At 36.9% G+C, this 24127-nt stretch overlaps 1 protein-coding gene across 1 annotated transcript in view; it reads left to right on the forward strand.

Annotated features, from left to right (window-relative positions):
- Nucleotides 1–3488: 3488 nt before the first annotated feature.
- The window catches only part of dab1a (DAB adaptor protein 1a), a 410132-nt gene continuing 389493 nt past the window's right edge, over nucleotides 3489–24127 (forward strand). Inside the window, exon 1 of the mRNA XM_079584679.1 lies at nucleotides 3489–3693. The gene's annotated coding sequence lies outside the window, so the exon portion shown is untranslated. The remainder of the gene's footprint in view (nucleotides 3694–24127) is intronic.

The raw sequence follows: 24127 nt of genomic DNA on the forward strand, positions 1-24127 counted from the left end.
AGTTAGTCTCCTAGGTTGTTAAGTTCGTCACACCTGTTTTTGTTCTCCCTGATTTCTCCACATGGATATAAGCCCTGCATTTTCCTTAGTTCTTTGTCTGGTACTGTAAATGTCTGTTATATGTGGTTGTGTATTCTCCAACGATCTCCTGAGCTTTCTGTTTTAGATTTATCAAAGACTCTTTTGTTTTATACTCCATTTGCCATGTGCTTTACTACAGCCACAGCACCGCGACACTTGAGCAGCAAATCAGCATATCAGAATGATTTCTGAAGGATCATGTGACACTGAAGACTGGAGTAATGATGCTGAAAATTCAGCTTTGCCATCACAGGAATAAATTACATTTTAAAATATATTAAAATAGAAAAAAGAATTGTAATAATATTTCACAATATTACTGTATTTTAAAAAAAACATAACAAATACAGCCTTGGTGAGCATAAGAGACTTTTGGTTTAAAAAAATAAGAGTTAGTCCAAATGTAGTCGGGACAGATTTAAAATGGTCTCAACTGACCACAAAATGATGAACACATGGATATAACAAGAAACATCATTCCAATTCATAGTGGTTCTGGTGTGTTGTAGCGTAACAGGGGAAATACTTCAGACTTTGAAATTAGGTCATTCTCTCTGCCTCTGTATTTTTCTTTCTATTTCTGTTTATATCAACGTGATGTCATTCTCTTTCTTTTGTTTCCATGTGTACATGTACCAGCACACCTCCGTTGTAAAAGTGGGGCAGTTGGTTAAGGTAGCCTTGGGGAGAGTGTCTGGTCGTACACGTGGCGGATACTATATCCAGACTCTCATTACACTGACTGTCTGTCAGAGATGAATTAGAGGTAGGTCAAAGCAACCCCCACTATTAATCATTATCTATTGATCATCCGAGCAGGTGTGTGTGTGCGAAAGAGAGTGAACAGAGGGGGCGAAGGGACCCCCTGTAGCTATTAGGAAGACGAGATACTCACAGGTACAGGCTCTTGAGCGGACGGACATTAAATCTACATCTTTCCCGAGCTGTCCGTGTCCGGTGTCTCTCTCCCCCTCTGTCTCCTACACACACATTATTATTCAGCACAGAGCAACGGTTACTGTATTTACATATTTGTAACGACTCTCGCCGGGCCTGTAATTAATGGTGCCCGCTGATGCGAGGCGGAATCTGAAGGCATGTTTCCTCTGCGTTGCTATGGCTACCCACTCCCGCTGTGACACCATGGCGACTGGAGACACGGGTGTTAACTGTTTCCTCGAGGGTCAGAACTTCATCACTCTGTCATAGTCATAGTGGAATAAAGGGATATTTACATCCATTCATTCATCCATCAGTACCTGCATCCATCCTAAAACCCTTGTGTTATGTTTAATGTAACCACAGGGACTTCTCTGTCTTTGAACCCTCTGATGGTGTCCACTACACACTGGACATGATATGGTAAAAAGCCGTGTTAACCCTTCGTGTTGTGACTTGTTTTTATATTTGTGACAACACAAATTTGGCCGACAAAAGTGGTGAAACACCAAACACCTGTTTTTTATTGTATTTAAACAGAATAATGTTGAGAGATGCATTTATTTATTTATTTTTTTTAAATATATTTGTAGGGCTGTCAAAGTTAATGTGAGCACTTAAGATATTAATTTAGTGTGACTACCATCATTATTTTGACAAAGTCACTAAATTTTATTATTTCATACTGCTTTCTAAAAACTGGTCAGAAATATTTTAGATATATATTTTTTCTTCTCAATTTAATTTTTCTCAAAAAATTACAGCATTATTCTCAGGAACGTTGTCAACTTGATTAAAAGTAAATACTTTACAGATAATACTTTAACAATTTGTTTGAATAAAATGACAACTTAAAAGCCAAATATTTAATGTTGGAAACGTTATTTGTAGTAATGTAATTTTAAAAAATATATAGCTGTCTTTATATTTATCAACGCATATTTATCATCATATTTGAGCTTCTTAGCATCAAAAATAAAAAAAGTAGAAAGTCAAAAATCTTCTTGATTTACTATGAGAATATTATGTTTTATAATAAAAAAATCCTGTCAGTCTCCACTTGAAGCCACCCCCACCCCCACCATGACAATTTTTTATTTTATTTTATTGTAAAAAATAAAATAAAAACAGTAAAGAAGACAGACAGGCATGCAGAAGGTAAGACAGTTATTTTGGGCTGGTGTAGGGACACGGTTGTCATTGCTTTTGGTTCATAACACTGCACAAGATGGGCCTCAGGGCAGTTTAATTATAACTGTATGGCTCCTGGCCCTTCAGTGCTGTAGTTCAGTGTGAGAAGCACACAGAAATGGCATGAAGCCAGAGCCTAACAGTCTACCCAGAGACCAAAACCCACAACCCAATACTCTCAAGCTTTACTAAGATTATCTTGTCCTTTAAGATGTTGTTTTAATTTGATCATGACATGAGAAATTAAATATGCATTGATCTTTTGACATATAAAGGTCTTTGTAGCCTACCATTAAAACATCCTGCAAGTTTCATGGCTTAAATTGTCCTCCTTATTATAACAAAGTGTTTATTTAATCAAGCTCCAAAAAGGGGTTGTTTTGATATTCCAGGATCTGTGACGTCACACGGGCAAATAGATTTGCATATGACTGTCTCCAGAGCAAGACCGACGAATAGTTATAAATCATCGCACCTTAGGCCCCATCCACTGGTGTTCAGTCGCTTAGAGGCTGACATTTGCCTACACTGGATGTGAGCGTTGAGTTGCGTCTAAAGCAAATAGAATCCATTACAACCACTGACGCTGTCTACACGGAATACAGTAAACAGATGTGTGTTCGGTTTTGTGTGTTCGGTTTCTGACACACTCCATGCAAACTCGAGTCTGTCGACAACAGGACAGATGGTAGAGTGAACGAACGTTCGTCCAGTTTAACCAGCTTGTTTGCCTCTCTGTACAGACTCCAGAAGGATTCCAGCATCAGTGTAATGAAGAGTTTGCAAAGAAACTTTTGTTGAAAGATGAAGCAGCGAACTGTATTTATATAACTTTGTTAACATTATAAGTGATCCTCAAGCAACATGACCCTTAAACACAAAAGATGAAGAATATCCTGGGCTCTGTTTGAAAATGAGTGTAGACGGGGTAAATCTTGAGTCAAGTCCAGATTAAAAAACGCACACACATTATAAAAGTGATTATAAAACGTTTATCTAAGATCAAGTCATGGTTATTTTGAAAGGAGACTCCCAAAAGACAACTCTCAATCTATACATTAGCCAGTCATTTTATTGGCTCTATTGTTGCATGTCTTAATAGCAAACAGCTCCATTCAAGTCACAATGAAATCAAAATCTACGATTCTGATAATTTGACGCAAAACTTGTAGTCTATAATTTATATCTTTCTATACTGTGTGTATAATGATATAAGGATATTAAACTCTTCTACGTTGGTCAAATCTTATTAAAAGCGCCCCCTGGTGGTCGTGTGCGTGAATGGAACACAGCACATCCTCATAAAGTGTTTACCGCGATTGCTCATCATCATCCAACATAATTAAGTGGAATATTAACATGAACAGTGCTTTTAAGAAATGGGAAGTAAACATGAGAATCAATCCATTCTATGTGGCTGACTGTGGACACTTTTGGATCAAAGTCGACATTTGACCCGACAGAGATCGCGTGAGTGAACAGGTAACGTTAGGCCCTTCTCGTTTTGATTTAGCGTGTTTATAATATAACGTTAAATATATATTTTTTTGAAAATAATGTAGGCCTACAACTAGGACAGAAACATATTGTTGATAAAACTGCGATAAAATATTGAAGGCTAAAACTTTGTAATAGTTTTTGACAACATGCGGTAAATTGAAGAATGAATGTAAACAAACAGGCCCGATGGTAACGTTAATATCACATCATGCCCGCGGCGTTTCCAAAAGAAAACGTTTCTTTTTATATTTAACCATTTTTAATTAAAATGTTTAAAATGTGATGGAGGATGATTGTTTTGTTTATTTGATTAAATTCATGAACAAAGTTAATTATGTTAATGTTTTAAAACGCACTGTGGTAGAAGTGAATTTGTTTTAGCAACATGCCTCTTATATAAGCTACTTGGTTTAGTTAAGGAAGTAATACATTTATGAATAATAATCTAGAAGACAAATGTGGGAATATATTAAAGTTTGAGAAACCATTGTGTTACAGAAAGCAAAAATAGTTTCGCGGGTCTCAACTCTCAAATCCGTATCAACCATTTACGGGCCATCAATACTGAACTTAATAGGTAACCAGTGTAGCGATGATAAAATTTGTGTTATATGATTATATTTTCATGACCTAGTATAAGAACTCTAGCAGCTGCATTTTGGACTAATTGTAGCTTGTTTATTGAGGATGCAGGACAACCACCTGCATCCAGTCTAGAGGTCATGAATGCAAAGTAAATTGCATCTCAGTTCTCTCTTCCTCTCTTCTTCTCCTTGTTTTCCACGTCCTCACTGGCTTCTTTCATGCCTAAGAGAGGTATAGGTAGGAATATGAAGTAGCATATCTCACAGAGTGTGATATAGTGATTCTGCTCTAGTACGAGTGGAGTGGAGCCAAAGGAATAAATCTTCTGTAATCAGTCCACTCCAGCTCCACTCCAGGTTTTACATTGTATCTTCTGCTTGGCCTTTAGAATAACTCTGCTCCATCTTTGTGAAATTAACCTTATTATTAATTTTTGTCCTGTGATTGTTCAATATGTTATAGTTATTTCAATATAGTTATTTGTGGATTTTACACAAGCTAGGCTATATTTCTTGTTTGCTTATAAATAATACATTTATTATAAATGTTATATATAATTTACATTCATACATTTTCATATACTGACATTTTTCAGGTAGCCTTTACTGAGAGAGTTATAATTGGTGTCCTTAATTATTTGTGTATTGTTATAGTTTTTGGTGCTTCTTTGCATTTCTGGTCGTGTTTATCTGCATCTTTCACATTAAAGACTGAGATTTTTGAGGGCATTTTCCAACACACCTTAAAAAATGTTCAATATTTTCATTATGATGCTATTTGACCATTCGAAGCAGCGTATCGCTTGCAGTAAGATTGTTAAATATAAGAAATTAACATCTGCTCAGGTCCCCAGGCCACATCTTTCCTCATCTGAGTGACCACTTGATTTTAGACTTTGAGTACATTAGATTTGGCCATAAATTCCTGACATTGATTATATTTTCATTAGATTGAATTAGATTAAGAAATGCCCAAGAGCTGCAGTTTTCTCTGGATATGAAGAGGTATTATAGAGACAAAAGCTCTCAGGTTTTTTCCTGCTTTACTCCCCATTTAAAAAAAAAAAAAAGAATTTAAATTGATAACTATGCTTTTACATTACATTAATATATTTACATTATTTATTTAAAATTTTAATATTTTTAAATAATGGATTTAAATAAATTGAAAAAAAATGAATTCATCGTAAATTAATAGTATTTTATTTAATATTATGTTTAACACCACATTTCAACTCTTTTTACTTTACTTTACTTTTTACTTGCTAACATTCTCTTGCCTCAATACTTTTTAAAATGAATTTAAATTGAACATTTTAATATATGCAAATAATACATTTGAATAAATTGAACTTTAATGTTAAGAATTAATACACTTTAATTAATAGTATTTCATTTAATATCAAATTTTATCAAATTTTTTATCATCAGATGTTTTCTTTAAGAAAATGTTCAATAACAGCTAAACAAAATTATATGATCAGTAGGCTAAGCCATGGCAACTTATGTTTTACATTACTGTAACTCATCAAAATAATTTTAGAAATTTCAACTTTTTTTTAAGTTATAGGAGATTCAACTCGATAAAAAAAACAAAAGTCAATTTAATATAATTCAAGTTGAAGTGACTTAAAGGAATAGTTCACTTAAAAATGAAAATTGTCATAATTTACTCAACCTCAAGTTGTTTCAAACCTGTATGAATTTCTTTCTTCTGTTGATAATTTGAAGAATGTTGGTAACCAGACAGTTAATGGACCTTCCATAGTAGGGAAAAAAAATACTATGGAACTCAATGGGGTCCAACAACTGTTTGGTTACCGACATCCTTGATTGACACCCCAATCTTCAGTGCCGCTCGTGTCGTGTGCATGTCTGCAGTTTGAGCAGTGTGTCTCTGAAATGTTGTGGGCATTCATGGGTCTCGTGAGATTTGTAACTCTTTGTGTGTGTAAACCCATGTTACATATCAGTCTGTTGTTAAACACATGAATGTGTGTCTGGTTGCTTTAATTGAATCTGGCCCTTGGGAAGCAGGCTGTCTCAGCTGTGGGGTTGTGATCTCATCTCGGAGTGTGACTGGGTGAGTACGCTGGCAGTCACTCGCAGTCAAGTCAATATCACAGATAAATATTGCAAAGGCCTGTTCTCTGGGCTATGAATAATGAATGCGACCATTTTGGCTCTAAACTTGCCTGTTGTCTCGCCAGGCGTGCGTGAGCACATCTCTGCGTTTCCGCCCGTCTTCCTCCCGTGTCTCTCTCCATCTGTGGAGGAGTACTCTCATAAACTTCTCATTATAAACTGACCCGCTCGAGAGGGATCAGAGAGATTCATAACTCTTCTGTGAGTGTGTGTGTGCATGTGATTTATTGCTCGATCTCAGCAGAAAGTGACCTGGGGTGGGTCCAGGAATGTGTGGAATGATCCAATCCTCTTCTGTATCAGTATATTTAGGGTTCCAAGCAGCACAAGTGCATGATGCCCATCTGTCTGCAGGAAGTCTGGGTCATGTAATGACCTTTTCACACTTGAGACTGATCTTGTTTCACACTGATCTTGTTTCTTATTTTCATTGTTTACTTTTACTTGCATGGTTTATGGAATAATTACTCCAGGTTTCATAAATTCACACTTACATTTGTGAACCCCGGGTTATTAATACTCTTATTTGCATACTGTATTTGTATGGTGAATAACATTGGTTGGTTGAGCTCACAGCAGGCACACAAATAATGACAAATAAACAAGCTGAACTTGCCCAACGTTTTATTCATTTTCTTTGTTTTATACTAAAATGAGATGCATGCAAGTTTTCTATGACTGTACAAAAATATGAATATGCAATGTTGTTTTGAAGAGTTTAAAATTAAGCTTATGATTGGGTAGCTGTTGCTAAGTAATAGCTCGCTGAACCATTGTAACACTGCATTGATTTACACTGCATTCTGAAATTTTACAATGCATTTCAAGACAACACAAGTCATTTATTAGTGACTATAGCGTTCAAAGGTTTGGGGTCAGTGAGATTTTTATTGAAAGTTTGTTCACCAAGGCTGCATTTATTTAATCACAGTAAATAATAGTACTATTTAAATCTATGTGAATTAAATCCAAATATTTTAATATTTAATTTATTCCTGTGATGGCAAAGCTGAATTTTCAGCATCATTACTCCAGTCTTCAGTGTCACACGATCCTTCAGAAAGCCATTGGCTGATTTGCTGCTTAAGAAACATGTTTTATTATTTAATATTTAATTTTTTAATTTATTATTTAATTCTGAATATTTTAATAGAAACTGATACATTCTTTTCATGTTTCTTTGATTTAATACAATTGTTTTTTATATTACAGATATTGTGTAACCAAAAATCCCCGAAATGCATTTCACTCGATTTCTTCTTCTTCTTAAAATAACAATACAACTTATTACGGAGACGTATACCCTCTTTTCATAACCTGAGGTAATATTCTTTGCTCATGGACAAAATGGTGTCTATGGCTCCTTGTGGGAATTGAACCAAAAACTGAACTTACTTGTCAGTGAGCTTTAACCAGTTTGCCACACCAACCCCATGCCTTCTGAATTCAGTAGCCAACCGTAGTGAAGAACACATAAGAATCAAAATAACATCCTTCAGATATCTCTGCATTTTTTTATGTAAGACTTGTGGATAACAACTGTATCCAGAGCATCCACAGCCATTTTTCTTTCTTTTTTTTCTGGCTTTGGGCTGTATTTCCCATTATCAATTCTGACTAAAGGATGCAACTACCACACTCAGGACACTTTTTATTTAATTTATAATTTAGTGCTGATGAAAAACTTTAACACCTGTTGTTGATTAGCATTCAGAGAGATTGTTTCTCTCCCTCTCTCTGAAATGCAGTGGCATTGGTCGTAATAGCATCATCAGTCTTTTCTAATGAGTTTATTTCTTTTGCCGGAATGAGCAAACACTTTCTGATCTAAGTGATGACAAAATGAAATCATTTGATACTGTATTTGATAAACATTTCATTTAATTTGTTTATGTGCTTGCATGCCGCTTGCGTGACTCGTACGCAGAAATGATTCTCATGACAAGCTATTAAGACATCACAATAGACTGGGAGAGTTGGGCTCTCTTGCACTGAAGCGGTTGCTGAGGTACTGTTGTTGTGGCAACCGGTTCTCTGTGCCCTTGAACGGAGGATAACTCTGGCCTAGCGGGGCAAGGTTAGTGTGCTTTGATTGACAGTGTGCGGCTAGAAAGATGTTGTGCGTGGGTTAGAAATAAGCCTCTCCACTGGGTGGCTTAAAGGGTCTTGCATGGGCTACAGAGCCAAAAGCGCCTTTACATAGAAAATAGATTGTTGCTGCGGGAGGAATAAGGAACAACCGAGAGATGAGTTCGAGACACAGACGTCTGGTTGACAGAATCATCCTTTCACTCAGAAAAGAGAGAGCTCAAGAAAGGAAAGGGAACATGGGAGGGACAGATGTGACAGAAGTTTTGTCTCTGGGGACTGGGGTGATTTATCGGAGTAACAAACTGTTTTTAGTTACAACCATGGGTTAAATAAGGATTTTGGAGGTAACATCTGTTGGTGATTCTAGTATTCGACCTGTAAGATATGACATGGCCACCCTTCTATTCCCATAAAGCATAATTATGTAGTGTTGGGGAGTTACTTTTAAAATAATTCATTACAATATTGCATTATTTCTATTTGAACTGTTGCTTAACTATATCAAAAATTTATTTGGGATGACAACTCATACAGGGGCAATTTTGCCCAAATGTCTTGAATTTTAGGGGCATATAACTGCATTCTACAGGCTACATTACGCAGTGAGTTGTTCGTCACTATCAACTGTATGAAATGTCAAATTACCATACGTAGGTCTGGGGCGGGTGCGTTAAATGTGTTTACACACGTTATTTTTTCCCCATAACTAACTAATTAAATTAACACGTTAAATCGACAGCTCTTGCCACGGGTTTTTAATGGAATTTTAATGGAAACCTATTGGATCCGCAGCCGTTCCACAGTTGCACCACATTGGCCATAGATGCGAATGCGTGTGTGAGTCCCAAGCCACGTAATAGGCGAGGGTTGAGGAAAAGACCTGGCAGCCTACCCTGGAAAAAACATTGGCATTCATACCATTCATAACGCCTTAGCTTACGTAGTCTTTTCTTTCTCTCTTATTAATGGTTGTTTCCTGTGTGGTTTCTTTTACTGCCCTTGATACTGAGGGCCCGTGAGCTTGTCAGGTATATTTTGTGTTTAGTGTGTACTTCTGTGTGTACTAGACTGCTGCACGTGTAGCACAGTTATGTCAGAGCACCTGTATCAAAGCACGTGCCTCTTGTGTGTGATTGATTTTATTTGCATTCAAGGCCATTTATATGATGTTGTTGTCACAACAAGCTGCAGTTGCATAACTGCCAAGCAACAGTTACATCTCTAACAGTGGAGTGAATGTGAGAAAAGAAGATTGGAAAAGAGATGATGAGAGTGAGCGAATGGACATCTGGTGCAGATGCAATGAAACGTTTAAGACCATTTTATTACAGGCCTCACATAAAAACGGTCAAGTTTATAATGGACTAGTTTGCAAATTCATTGAGTATTTGTGTTAAAAACAAAATTAAATTGAAAACGTTTATTCAAATGAATACAATTTTGCATAAGATAGTCTTTGTGTTTCAATTTTGTAATGGAAAACAAGTAAAAAATATTGATTTGAGAAAAAAAGTGAACTGAGTGAGTTTGTTTCCATTTTCCTTTGGTCAAATGCAACGCTAAGGTGCATTTTTGGTAGGGATGCACGATATGTTGGCCACCATATCGGTATTGGCCGATATATGTTCATTTTTAATGTTATCGTTATCGGCCCAATGGTCAATGGATATATTAAATCCGATAAATAATGGATTATTTCCTTCAGCTGAGACACTTCAGATGCGCGCTGTTCACCATGATGGTTTTGAATTGCTTGAAATATGATTGAAATCACTTCAAAAAAGTAAAATATAGGCTAGTTAAGTGCAACACAAGTCTGTCATATAGGCTATATAAAATTATAATGAGAACATCATTATAATTGTGTGCTTGGGACATGGATTTTAATGGTGAGACTTTTGTTTTTGTAATCAGGCTAAACAAAAATTATATAAAAACTTGGATTTAGATTTATCGGCCAATATATTGGTTATCAGCTTTCAAATATAAAGTGTTATCGGTATCGGCCAAAATTTTCATCCCTAATTTTTGGGTGTAAAAAGTCTGGAGTATCCGTCCCGCACCCATCCAGAGTGAATCAATCAAATGAACTGCATTTGAGTTCATCCTAGTGAGCCAGATTCCCCCTCCAAATGTGCATAAACAAACTGTGTCACATAGGAATATATAGCCGCTCATGTTCTTATTCTGCAAAACATTTAAATGTTGTAGCTTGTGATCTTTTAGAAACTGTTTTCATTTCAGGCCAAGAGGGAATAGGAGATAAATAGCACAGCAGCAGGAGCGGGAGTTCAGGGACAGGGATGAGCCAAGAGGCGAAATGAACAGATAAAGGATGAAGTTTGCCGCTCAGGATCAGGCTGCATGTCTGCAGGCGGCGTCGCGATGAAAGTGAGAGTGACAGTTTGGTCAGAAACAGTTTAGCTATCCTTAAACATGGCCGCCCACGGGGAGAATATCTTGCATTTCAGGTCGAAGGAGCACATCACCGACATATTTGGAATAAATGGGCTTATCAGGGCTTTTTAGAGAGCAGTTTTGTATCAAGTCAGGGAGAGCACTTATGCTTGAAGAAACATGCAATGCCAGCCTGCTGCTTATACCTACCGTAAGGGCCGAGAAAAAATGTTGAGTAGATGTTTGCTATAAGTCAGTGCTCATTAAACAGATGATTCATCCTGACGCAAGATTTCAGATCCAACACACATGGACATTCCTGTTTCTTTTGAATTGTGTTGTCCTTGAAGATGCATGGGACCTGAGGAATGGATGCCAGCCATTGAAGAACACCATTGTAATAGAATTGTGTAAATTCTCTCAGCTTTAGTTTTTCAGCGCTGTTAAAGGAAGCTCGTTCACATGTTACACATCAGGTTACACTTTTCAAGGTCAAGTTCATGTGCGCATTTGCATCCTTTTGTGCAGATGTAAGTTGCAAGACTACTTTTATGTTGTCTATATCTGATTAATCACAAATATAAGACGTTTTTAATTGAGTTTAATAACCAGCAAGCAAAACACTGCAGTTTACCGACTGTACATTCACTCTTCAGTCTCAGCTCCATTGCAAGATGGTCATATTCCTTTTAGATAGACTATTTCTTTTTCAAAATAATTGATGATGATAATAATGCAGCAGTGTTCTTTTGTTACAATTTTTTAACAGTAAACCTGTTTTATTTAAAGTTGTTTCTAGTTATGGCTTTGAAAACACGCAGTGATGACTGTAATCACTTTCTATCATGCAAAATAAAATGAAGTGCAAGATGTGCAGCGCCAATATACACGAGATATTCAGCATTATAATGAGAACAGGATTGTGATAGAATGTTGTAAATGATCTGTGCTTTAGTTGCTTGTGTATCAGCAAAGTTTCCCTATCAAACCATTGACTGTAAAAAACTAGTTCACATGCGCATTCGCGTCCTTTTGTTCAGATGCAAGTTGTAATGTTACGTTTATGTTATGTATCTAGGATATCTGATTATTAATCTCATAGGTTGTCGTAGAACGTGCTTCAGTTTACTAGAGATAATTTACTCTTTAGCTTTACCTCAAGCAGCTATTCCTTTTAGATGTTTCTTTTTCGAAAACATTGATGCTTCATAATCTAGCATTAATCTAGTGTTATTTTTTCTAGTCATATGTTCATGTTTTCATAGACATGTTTAATGTCATATTTTTATTTGTCAACATGTATTTTCGTAACAGTCTTACATGTAACATTTTCATGACGGACACGCCAACCCCCCCCACCACCCCCCACATGCCCCGTCCCCCCTGAGTACTCGTTTTTGAGACCTGTTGATGATCGAAATGAGAAATTGACAAAAATGCCCATCCCTAAAATCAACCCATTTGTATTCATTAATAGTGCACTCCATTTCAGATCTTTCTGGACAGTAATATCATTCTTAACCCTCTGGGGTCTGAGGGGGCTTTGGGGGCCGGGAGAAATTTTGATATCCCCTGACATTTGTGCTTTTTTCAGTTGCCTATAAACATATTAATGGCTAATGTCTCATTACACTCTATTCAGCACAAACTAGCCTAATTATACAGGTGAAACTCGAAAAATTCGAATATCGTGCAAAAGTTCATTTATTTCAGTAATTCAACTTAAAAGGTGAAACTAATATATTATATAGACTCATTACATGCAAAGTGAGATATTTCAAGCCTTTGTTATCATTTTGATGATTATGGTTTACAGCTATGAAAACCTTTTTAAAATATTCCAATTTTGAATTTGGGGTTTTCATAAGCCAAAATCATAAAAATTATAACAAATAAAGGCTTGAAATATCTCATCTCAAATATCTTTGCATGTAATGAGTCTATATAATATATTAGTTTCACCTTTTAAGTTAACTTCTGCACGATATTCTACTTTTTCGAGTTTCACCTGTATGTGAGCAACATGTTTTATTTGGGAGAAAATAACGTTTATGTGAATAAGGTCACAAAAAAACAAGACTTTTGAGAACTGCCTTTACATTTGTGCCGCAAAAATTAACATTTGTGCTGGTTTGGTTGATAATGAATTATATATTTTTATTTTATATTCATTTTATTTAAATTTTCATGTCCGCATTTATGCAGGCAAAACTTGTGTTGCTCATGAGCACCGCAGCTCAATGTCAGAATATATCTGCTCACCAGTAGGCCAGGGCTCAAACTGCTGTAGTGCTTTAGCACAAATGTGTGTAATGAAGTCTGTGCTTATATGCATTTTGATTGCAATGTGTTGTGTACTTTACCGGCAGCGTGTTAATTTAATCTGCTGGTGCACTGTGGGAAATGGCCTGTTGTTAAGGGAGGTCTCTGTGGTGACGGCTCTGTTGCTATAGTGGCAGTGGTTTAATGGTGTGGAGTACATTAGCACTGACTGATCTGTAAATATGTCTGCTTTCTGCTGCCTCAGCACCCCCTGACATCCACATGGATCAAACTGCTGCAATGCTTCACTATGCACTCAATCACTCCCTCTCTCCCTCTCTCTCCGTCACCCGCTCCACTTCCGCAATTCACAATCCCATTTTTTTTTCTTTTGCTTTGTGTGAAAAGATCCTTACATCATTGTGTTACGAAATCTAAGGCGAACACACAGATGTTGTCGTCCCCAGGGATGCATTACTGCGCCATTCACCTGGCTGAGAGCCTGTTTAGCAGTAGCCTTGTGGATTTTTTTTTTCTCTGTTAATTCTTTTCAAATGATGAATGAGACGGAGTTGAATGCCCCCCGAGTGCATTTGATTTAACTGACAGTTTCAGGAGCATGAATGTGCAGAAACGCGAATAACCGTGTGACTTCTCTCCCCTTTTGTGTCACTCTTAGTGGATTTGCTAATGATAAAGAGCTTGTGTGTGTGTGTGATATTTGGCCTTGCTTTGCTACAATGCATGAGAAAAACAAGTTGCTGTTATGTAACTGCTTTTCTTTGGAGTTTATGAACCTGGTAAATGCTGTTTTTATTATGCTGGCTAAAGTAGACATTAGTTTCATTTAGATAATAGCCTTCACAGTGTGCATTTCACTCGGTGGATAATGTGCAGCAGCAGGGGGAGCAGGCCTGGTGTTCTGCAGATCTTGATTGTGGGTATTATTAAAAAGAGCAGTTATTACCCCACAGATAAGGCTCTTAATTACATTATACCTCATTATTCTGTTAGTTTTGATCACATATTGTGTTCGGATGTTCTTATGACAATCATTTTAGAATATTAGTCTACGGCAGACCACCATGATCTCTGTTTAAAATCTGAAGAAAGGGTAGATTTGGTTGCAAGGGTTGAGCCAAGTTCATGATAAGGTGGTCCAGGTCTACCGAGGCCCCGTTGTGGAGCCGGGCCTGATCCTGTAAAGTTTAGATTTAAAAAAAAAAATGCATCTGATTGAGTGGATTTTTTTTTTTAATACCAATAATTAGTGATCAATTATTATGTTACATAGTTATTTTCATGTTTATCTATAGCCTACCATATTTTCATATATTCACTATCATCCAAAATGTGGTGGTTTGTCAGATTTTTAAATGTTTTTGAAAGACGTCTCTTACGCTCACCAAGGCTGTATTGATTTGATCAAATAAACAGTAAAAACAGTAATATTAAGAAATATTATTACAATTTAAAATAACTGTTTTCTATTTGAATATATTTTAAAATAAAATGTATTCCTGTGATGTATAGAGCTGAATTTTCAGCATCATTACTCCAGTCTTCAGTGTCACATGATCCTTCAGAAATCATTCGAATGTGATGATTTGGTGATTAAGAAACATTTATGATTTATCAATGTTGAAAATGGTTGTGCTGCTTAATATTTTCTTTTGAATATTTTCTTTTGATTCTTTTGAATAGAAAAAATGACAGCATTTATTTAAAAATGGATTTTTAAAAAACATTTTAAATGTCTTTATTGTCACTTTTGACCAATTTAGCGCATTTGAATTAATACAATTATTAAATTCTTTAAAAATTAATTGTACTGACTGATATTTATTTATTTTTGTCCAAAAAAGTAATAAAACCCTGAAATCAATTGTTTAAAAGTTTAAAAGTGGATTTAGGCATCGCAACACTATAATGTACGGTACGAAAAATTTATATACATTTCGATTGGCTAAGATTACATTTAACAGTGTTATTAAAAAAATACTGTTTTTCAAGATTAACTTTGTTGATGGCAAATGCAATATAAATGTAATAATATAAGAAAGTAGCTTGAATAATTAAATATTCAGTAGTGACAAAATATATACAATATTGACCAATAATAAAAAATAAAAATAACTTTAACTGATAAGGTACAGATATTTTGGCTTACAGTTTAAATATATTGGTTAGGCCTATGTCTAAAGCAAACTTAAATGTGTTCTAGATCATCAATATGATTAGGGATAGGGATGTGCCTGAAGCCAAATACCTTATTTGGAAAAGAACGGATAATAGCTTCAAAGCGAATAACGAATTCTACCGAATAATAGGAAAAAACATTCGATAGACCCATTCACTCCTCGTGTTTGCTGGATAACAGGTGAGCCAAGGGATAGCATAGCACAATATTATACATCTAAAATAAATGTGAGCATATTTGATCTATTAGTGACTTCTGTTCAGCTCTCTGGCTTGACTTTCCGGCTGCTGGAAAGTGTCAGTTTCATCCTGCCTGTATCTCTGACATGTTTGGCCAAGTTTTGAAGTGACTTCAGCCGGACTATGGTTGTTTATTTTATTATAGAGCAATTCCCAGGTGTTTAGGCCTTCGCAGAGCCCGTCTCAATGGCATTTAAGCCGGAGCAATTCCCCTTGAGAGCGTGCGTCCGATGTTTGTTCTGTGTGAGTGGGGTGAATGGGAGGAGAGAGTGGGAGTGTGTTGAAAAGGTTAAGATTTGATGTGATAAGAATCCCCCCTCGCAGCCCCCAGTCCGCTCACTGCACCGAGCTGTTATGGTAATTAACAAATAACCTTTAATGAGGTGTCAACCTCGTTAGGCCCTTAACGAGGCAAATGTCACCCCGCTTTGGCATTCTAACAAGTAGGGGGACATCGGAGGGACATGTGGACAGAAGATGATGTCACTCGGGGTGACAGCGGTGTTGACCGAACTGTTATTGTCTAAATGTCATCTGACCACTGTGTCCAGCAGCCTCTTCAATGATGGAAATATAAGGGCCTTGAATCAGAACTGTGGATCATAAATGCATGAGTGGCTTGTGATTTCCAATCAGGGATGCATTTGTAGCTCGGCATTTGTTTTGAAGCTTTATAAGCTCTTATTTAGAGCGCAACAGCGCCCTCTCTTTTCAGCTGTGCTGGTTCCGTAAGTATTTTTTTCCAATCATTTTTCCCATAGGGATTAAAAAAAAAAGTATTCGTTAAAAAATTGCCATGTACAAAAAGCTTCTAGGTGAATCACAACCCTACAAACTTTGAAACACGGCTTGCGAGGGAAAGAACTACAATCCCATGAATCATTGCAAACAGGGATCATAGGGAGATCGACTGGATTACGTCATTCGCATTGCTTCATGGGAGCTAAAGAGCTATTTTGAAATACAGTTAAAAAATTCAAGAAATGGCTAAAGTGTAACATGTGACAGAAAACATTTTTAAACACTTTTTTGGGCAAATAAATTGGCTACCTTAATTAATAAATTATAGATTTTATAAATTATTTTAAAACTTGCCATGACCTGACCTTTTTATTTTATTTTGTATAAATAAGTCTCCTATGACTTCTCAAGAAACATGTCATATTATCACCGATGTTGAATACAGTTGTGCTACTTAATATTTTTGTTCATCATTCTTTGATAAATAGAAAGTTTGGAAAAAAAACATTTATTTGAAATATAAATATTTTTTATAGTATCAGTCTTAACTGTCACTTTTGATCAATTTTATGCATCTTTGCTGAATTAAAAAAAGTTCAAAAAATAATCTTATTGACCCCAAACTTTTTAACGGTTTAATGGCCTCAAAACTCGCTTTTCCCCAGTAAATGAATACATTAAATAAAACATAATAAACATGCAATGTTACTTGTAACACTTTACCCACAACTTTTTTATTTTTCTTTCTTTTGTATTTTCAGAACGATTCATTGGCATTAGCTTATCATCATGTGGTTTATTCTGTACTGTAAGCCTCTATATTATAGGTAAATATGACTTAAGTGGTCACTTGAATTTTCATTTTATTTTTTTATTTTAGTTTTATTTACCGTATTTATTTCCCCCTTTTTTTTACTACTTGAATACAAACTATAGCCAATTGTGACATCCTGTTGCCATATTCATTCAGCCTGCAATAATTCCACATGCTTAAGATCTAGTATGACCACTCTGGAATAAATATCAATGGTGTGTGTGAGAGTGAGTTTATTAGCCTGCAGCATTTGAGCACAAACACAAGGCTCTTCTGAATCTTTCCTGAAGTCTCTGGAGGCTTCGCAGCGAGAGGCAGTCTAGCTCAAACCCGGCTTTAGCCGTTGTCCTTGCCCCTGGAGCTCAGCAACATAAAGAGCTGGATGAGGCTCAGTGTCTGCTCTCAAAGATGCCCCACAGAGGAGTCCATGCCAGACAGACAATAAACTACAGCCTCCAGCTCTCCCTCTCTGTCTTTTGCTGTGTCTGTCTGGAGCACGTCGACATTGCCACAGGGGTGCCTGCGTGGGTTCTTGATGTTGAGGTGATTGAGCCTCTCTCTCCCGCTGTGCACTCGGCCTGCTCGGCAGCTCAGCAGACAGGTGCCAATTTGGATCGAGGGAGGGCATTCAGGTGAGCAGAGAAGTGTGGGACCGCTGTAGGGCAGGACCGAGAAAGAGCAAGTAGAACCAAACAAAGGGAGAGAAAAGGATTCAAAATGTTGTATGCGTTTGAGCACATAAAAAGATATTAAAAAGCTACTTTAGTCTCAGGGTACATTTTTTCTCTCTCAAAATGTTCTCATAAATCTATCCGTCGTTTGAATATTTTATACATTGTAATTTACAGTCAAACTAAAATGTATTCAGACACCTTCAACATTTCTCACATTATCACATTTTATTCGCTATAGTTTAGAAAATGGTAATAACATATGCCAAGAACTCATCAGTTGATATTTCACTGGTTTTGGCCATCCTTCTGTAAGACCGTCTCACAAATGAATTAGGTTGAATAGCTGTCAGCTGTTAAATTTAAGTACATAATTAATTACATAATACCAATTTAGGTCAACCAATTACCAAGCAATGCTTAATTTGGTTTAGTCTGTGGTGTAAAAAGGTGGCATTAGCAATTAAAGAAAAAACACTTAAAGGAGAACTCCGGTCAATTTTAACATTAAGCTCATGTTTTTGTAAATTTGGAGTGCTGTCAATACAGAGAACAACGACAAAAATCGGTTTTGCCTACACTTATCCTCTTTTTAAAATTTGCACCCTGTTGACTTCAATGGAGCAAGTTTTAAACCTGCTTTGATATGAACGATATGAATAAAAATGATGTTATTTCAGCCAGCGCAAATACCTGTATTTACATCCTGTTTTCGGTCGAAGTCCAAAGTAGTCGATTGTCGAGTTCACGCGCATAGGTTTAGTTACCTATGATCATGCGCGTGAACTCGACAATCGACTACTTGGACTTCAACCGAAAACAGGATGTAAATACAGGTGTTTGCGCTGGCTGAAATAACATCATTTTTATTCATATCTTTCACATCTACTGCAGTCAGATTCACCCGTGTTCACTCTGAAGGAATCATCTAACATGGCTGGGCACTTGTATGACACATCAAGGATGTTAAGAGGCTAAAAGCAGGTTTAAAAATTGCCCCATTGAAGTCAACAGGGTGCAAATTTTAAAAAGAGGATAACACGGTGTAGGCAACACCGATTTTGTCGTTGTTCTCTGTATTGACAGCACTCCAAATTTACAAAAAAATTTGCTCAATGTTAAAATTGACCGGAGTTCTCCTTAAAGCAAAACATGGTCAGGTGAAAGTGTCTGAATCATTTTTGGTCCCAATATTTTTTCAAAATTTTCTAAATATGGTATACATGGGTATAATATGTCACAGCTTACTTCATGTTGCTATCCTCACTTTCATAAATGAACTATAGTGTCCTGGGCCCACTAGTAAAAATAATCCAAAATTATATCTGGTGTCTGAATAATTTTTGGTTTGAGTGTATATATTATTATTTATTTAATAAAAGATCTGCTTCTCCTTCTGTTTCTTGACAATTTTAAATACAGCCGCTTATGCATTGCATGTTTCGCCATTTTTGACCATCCATTGTGGACTTTAATAGTATGAAAGGCAGGTATGAACATACTCTTTGAAAATTTGGCCAGAAATGTCACATTTTGTAAGCCATTTTACCGTTATTTGGGGTGCTCTGATCCTGATCTCGTTTGTTTCCAACCTACATCTGTCTAATTGTATGCATCATACAGCCGATTAATGATGAAATCAAAGGTGCCTTGTAGCAGTCTCATGCTGATGTCATTGCTGACATACACAGTCCCCCTGCCGGCTCAGAAATGCTTTATGACTAATAGATACGTAAACAGAACAGACGATCTACGCACCAACTCTCCTCTTCTTTCATCTCTCTTTCCGCTCGGGTCCTGAAGGGACGGATCAGGTTCATCTGTGTTCCTGCGGTTAAACAAGAGGGAGCCGAAATGCTGAAATCCCTCTTTTGATGTCGACTGCAAACTGAGGGGAGGAATAAATGTCTGCTTATTATACATATTGTCGTATCAGCTGTACAAACCTAAGGATTTAAAATGAGCGTCTTCATTTCTACTCTTTGTAGGACGTATATAAATGTGAGGCTGTGAAAAAGAATCACTTAAAGCGACAAGGCAAATTTTTAAACCGATGTACACAAGCGCATCTCTCACATTCTCACTCTTATTATCTCGCCGCCATCGATCGGGCCTTATAAACACTTTTACCGCGAAGCATACTCTGGACAGAGGTGCTCCGTCTTCCTCACACACCAACACGCTCGCGCATGGACGCTGTAATTGAGTAAATCTAAAGGGCAGAGCTCTTAGATGTATTGTTCAAGAGGTTAAGAGCTTCCTCGCCGCATGATGTTTTTTCCCACGGTGACCTTCAGCCGAGGCTGAGGCCACAGAGTGTGTGGAAACCATATTAACACTGAATAGTGTGTTAAAACACAGTAAACAGCTACCTTGTTGTCTCTGTTGATCACAAAGATATTAGCTGAGTTTAATTTCCCCTCTGAAAGGGTAATTAGTGCCTCTCTGCTCTGTTAGAAGTGTGTATTCATGCCGGGCTTGTGTAAACACTCTTTCTTTTCTTAATTCTTGTGAAATGAATAAAGAGATGTTATTTTTCTGGTCAGTCTCGTGGCCTTCCCGTCAAACTATTGCGATTGACAGTCAACATGGTGACATGGAGTGTGGTCACTGGGAATAAAGCAGGAGGAAAATGTGTTTTGAAATAGTGTTTGTTTGTGGATGCAAGACAGAAATGTCGATTTAACCTTGCTTTTGATTTTGCCGATAGGACAAGCTGTTGGGATCAGTGGGTCTCACTAAGCATGCGTACGCACAAATTTGGAGATTGCGGAATCATGGGTAATGTAGTTGAAATAATGTGGGCTGATGACCAACAGAAGAATATACCACCGATTAACAACCCTGTAGCTCACAGTAGGTTTGTATTTAACAGTTTCTATTAAGTTATGGTTAAAAATCAGTCCTCCTATAAAGAAATTGAATGGTATTGTTAATAATCTTCCAGAACCCAACTGTTACACTCTTTATAGTATTTGGCCCAGTGTTTGTTCACAAATATACAAAATATACAAAAATCTGCTGTTTGTTACACATTTGTAAAATTGTTGGTTTTCCTAATTTGGTTCATTGTTGAGCTTATGATTATGTATAATCTGGGTAGTGAAGCAAAACCAGATCAGAACCAGATGAGATTAAATCGCCCCCTTTATAATCAATGGCACTTTTCTGCACAGAAAGAGCCCAATGTCTTCATTTGAATGTGTGGTGCTGTCCGTGGTCCTGAACACAGGAAGCTGAAGCTCAGATTCACCGATTCAGTTCTTCTCCCCGGGGCTCTGCTAGAGAGCGGAGACGCTCATGTCGAGTGTATATTGCCCTAAAACTGCTGATCTATTTCTTTTAGACTGACTAAACGTCTTTCTTTCCCTACGCCAAGCTTACGGCCTCCGTCTCCAGGTCCAAAGCCCATGCAGGGAATTCTTAATCTCCCTCCTGTTCAGTCCCGGGGCCTGTAGCACCAAAGCAGAATGTACAATGTCACAAAGATTTTCAGAAACAGCCTTGCTCTCTGCCTCCCTGCCCCCCGAGGTGTTCAGAGCAGAAGAGCACAGGGAGAGTGTGTTCTTTGAATACAGAGTATCTGCTCTGCTTTCAGGCAGTCTCCGCGAGCACCCTGACATTTGTCTTGTGTTTATGGCGGCCCGTGAGTGGCCAGTGCTGTCCAGTCATTTACAGCGCACTTCTCACACTCAATGACTTCCCCTACTAAATGTCATAATTGAAATTGGAGCTGATATTTATAGCTTGTGTGTGTGGAAGTGCATGAAGCGAGATGACTGTGTGAACCAATGCGTGCCTTTTAAACAGTGACACGTTTAAGTGTTTTTTCAGGTATCTGTAATGGAGATTGGTTGTTAAGATTGAGGAAATATGACAAGGGCTACAATAATGACGATACATACCAGTGGAAGTCGGGCCTTGATCTTTAGCATCTGTTTTCCTCAGAGGTACCTGAAAACCATACTTGAGTCAAAGTCCTTACAGTGAAAAGTACTGATACTTATCACTAACAGTATTTTACTCGTACTGAATGTAGGCTCAAAGACTAGTCCTCAACACCTAAGAGAGATGCTAGTGAAAAACAAGAAATATTTAATTTGTGAGGAGAGCAATTATGTTTCTTTAAAACAATAAAATAATGAACACCTGAAATTGCAATAAATCAAGTTCATCTGTTACAAACCTTTTAAGTCTAGGGAGAATAAGGTGTGCAACATTAAATAGTGAACGTGTACTAGGAAACATAAGACACAAACCCGTCTAATTTTTAGTAGAATAAGGATTTATTCCACTGAGAAACGGGATGAAAGAATACCCCGTGATATTTACATTGACATTCAAGTCATGACCAAGAAGATATAATTTATCTTCACAAAAGCAAGGTGCGAGAAAAGAACTAGACCGTGCCAAAACAAAAACCAATCTAACTATACAAGAATAAGTTCTAGTTAAACTAAATTAACCTTCTCCAAAAACCCCAAAGAAATCAACAAAGGAAAGTAATCTTCAGTGTCAATGACGCCCTAAATAAACTACTCCTACTACAAACTGAAAATTACAAAAGGTGCCACGTGTCGCTAAACTAATGTACTATACACAATTGATAACTCAGTGTGGCAAATGTAGATCACGTGATATCTCACATTCTCACCTGTTCTTTTCTCTTCCCCGTTTAATCACAGATAGATCTAACGACCAGAACAGAACAGAAACGGCAAACAACTCAGAGAAAATGATAGAGTGAGCCTCTCTTTTCAAAGAACACTAGGTTTCTCAAAACAGTACAGGGCAAACATGCATCACAGAATGATCACAGAAAAGGTATACTCTAATGTGCAAGCCAACACAGGTGCGCTCTTTATAGGTCACATGGTGCGCCCTCATTGGTGGAGCCGTGATGTATTGTCACAGAGCATCCCGATGATTGACAGATAGATAAGCCAATCAGTTGGCCATTATTGTCCCACTAAGAGTAAAAGAGAGAGAGAGAAGAAAAAGGAGGGAGAAAAACATCGATCCCCAGACAGATAGTAACATGGAACGTAACATCATCACAACAGTCTCTTAAACATATACAAACATTCAAGTCTATAAGCTCATGTGCTCAAAAAGGGCATAAGCAAACCAATAGCCTATCCTTCAAAAAATACAAAGTGTTGCATTTGTGTGTGGTTAAAAACATTCTTTTCTACTCTATACTTTCACTGCTATTTTTCTTTTTTATGCTTTTGCTCCTGACTTTTCCCCTCCAACATACACAAACATATAAGCTTTATAAGTAGGCTGTAATCAAATATTAATAATTTGGCTTACTCTTCAGAACTTATTCCCCTCCGTTTCAGACCGTGTCTCCCCTTGAAAACAGCTGTAATGGTGTTGTGTGAGATTGAAAGCCACCCTAACATGAGCTGAAGTAGTTTTCTGGGAATAATAAAGCCCACCGAATAGAAGTATAAGCCTACAGTTATCTGGCTCCTCTGAGGCCAGTATTGGTGCCTGAGGTTGATTTATGGCAAGGCTGAGCCTTAAACCTTCCGTGCTGCATTGAGTTATTGGTTTATCGAGGAAAGAAGAAGAGGAAGCATAAATGAGTGACACTGAAGAATTATGAGAAATAAGACAAATTTAATGAGATGAATGTACTTTGCCACACTGATTTTTGTCATCAGTGTAATACATGCTGTTAAACATTTAAATAGCATCTAAAGAGCTGCTTATATCTGATATAACTTATGCATCAGTCAGCACTTAATCAGTTTAACAACATATGTCCTTATTTCTCCTTCCTCGATCCAATCGTTTAGATTTAAACGCCATAATATAATGCACCCATGCAGTTGAACTCTGGAGCAATGTTTAATGTGAAGCTACAGCAAATGCGCTTTTTAGTGATTTCATGTTTTTCATTAAAGTCCCTGTAAAGGCAATTCTAAAAAAAATTCTAAACACATTATAAATGTTAGAAATATATTGCTAAAACATATTACAAAGACTGCACTGTAAAAAAATATATTTTCATGATTTGTTATCACAACTTTTTATCTTTTGTCAAATCAACTTCGATAACTAATGTGTAAAGATAACATACTAATTTGAGTTTCTGTTTATTAAACCATTCTTCTTCATTGTATTAACTCAAATTTTTTATTACAACAAACTCAATATTTTAAGGCAACAAGGTAACTTGGTTTTTTAAGTTAAACCAACATTTTTTTTTACAGTGTGTGAACTGTGAAGTACTGAATTCTGGAGTTAGACCATTAAACTGT

This window comes from Phoxinus phoxinus (assembly GCF_949152265.1).
Source record: "Phoxinus phoxinus genome assembly, chromosome: 16".
NCBI lineage: Eukaryota > Metazoa > Chordata > Actinopteri > Cypriniformes > Leuciscidae > Phoxinus > Phoxinus phoxinus.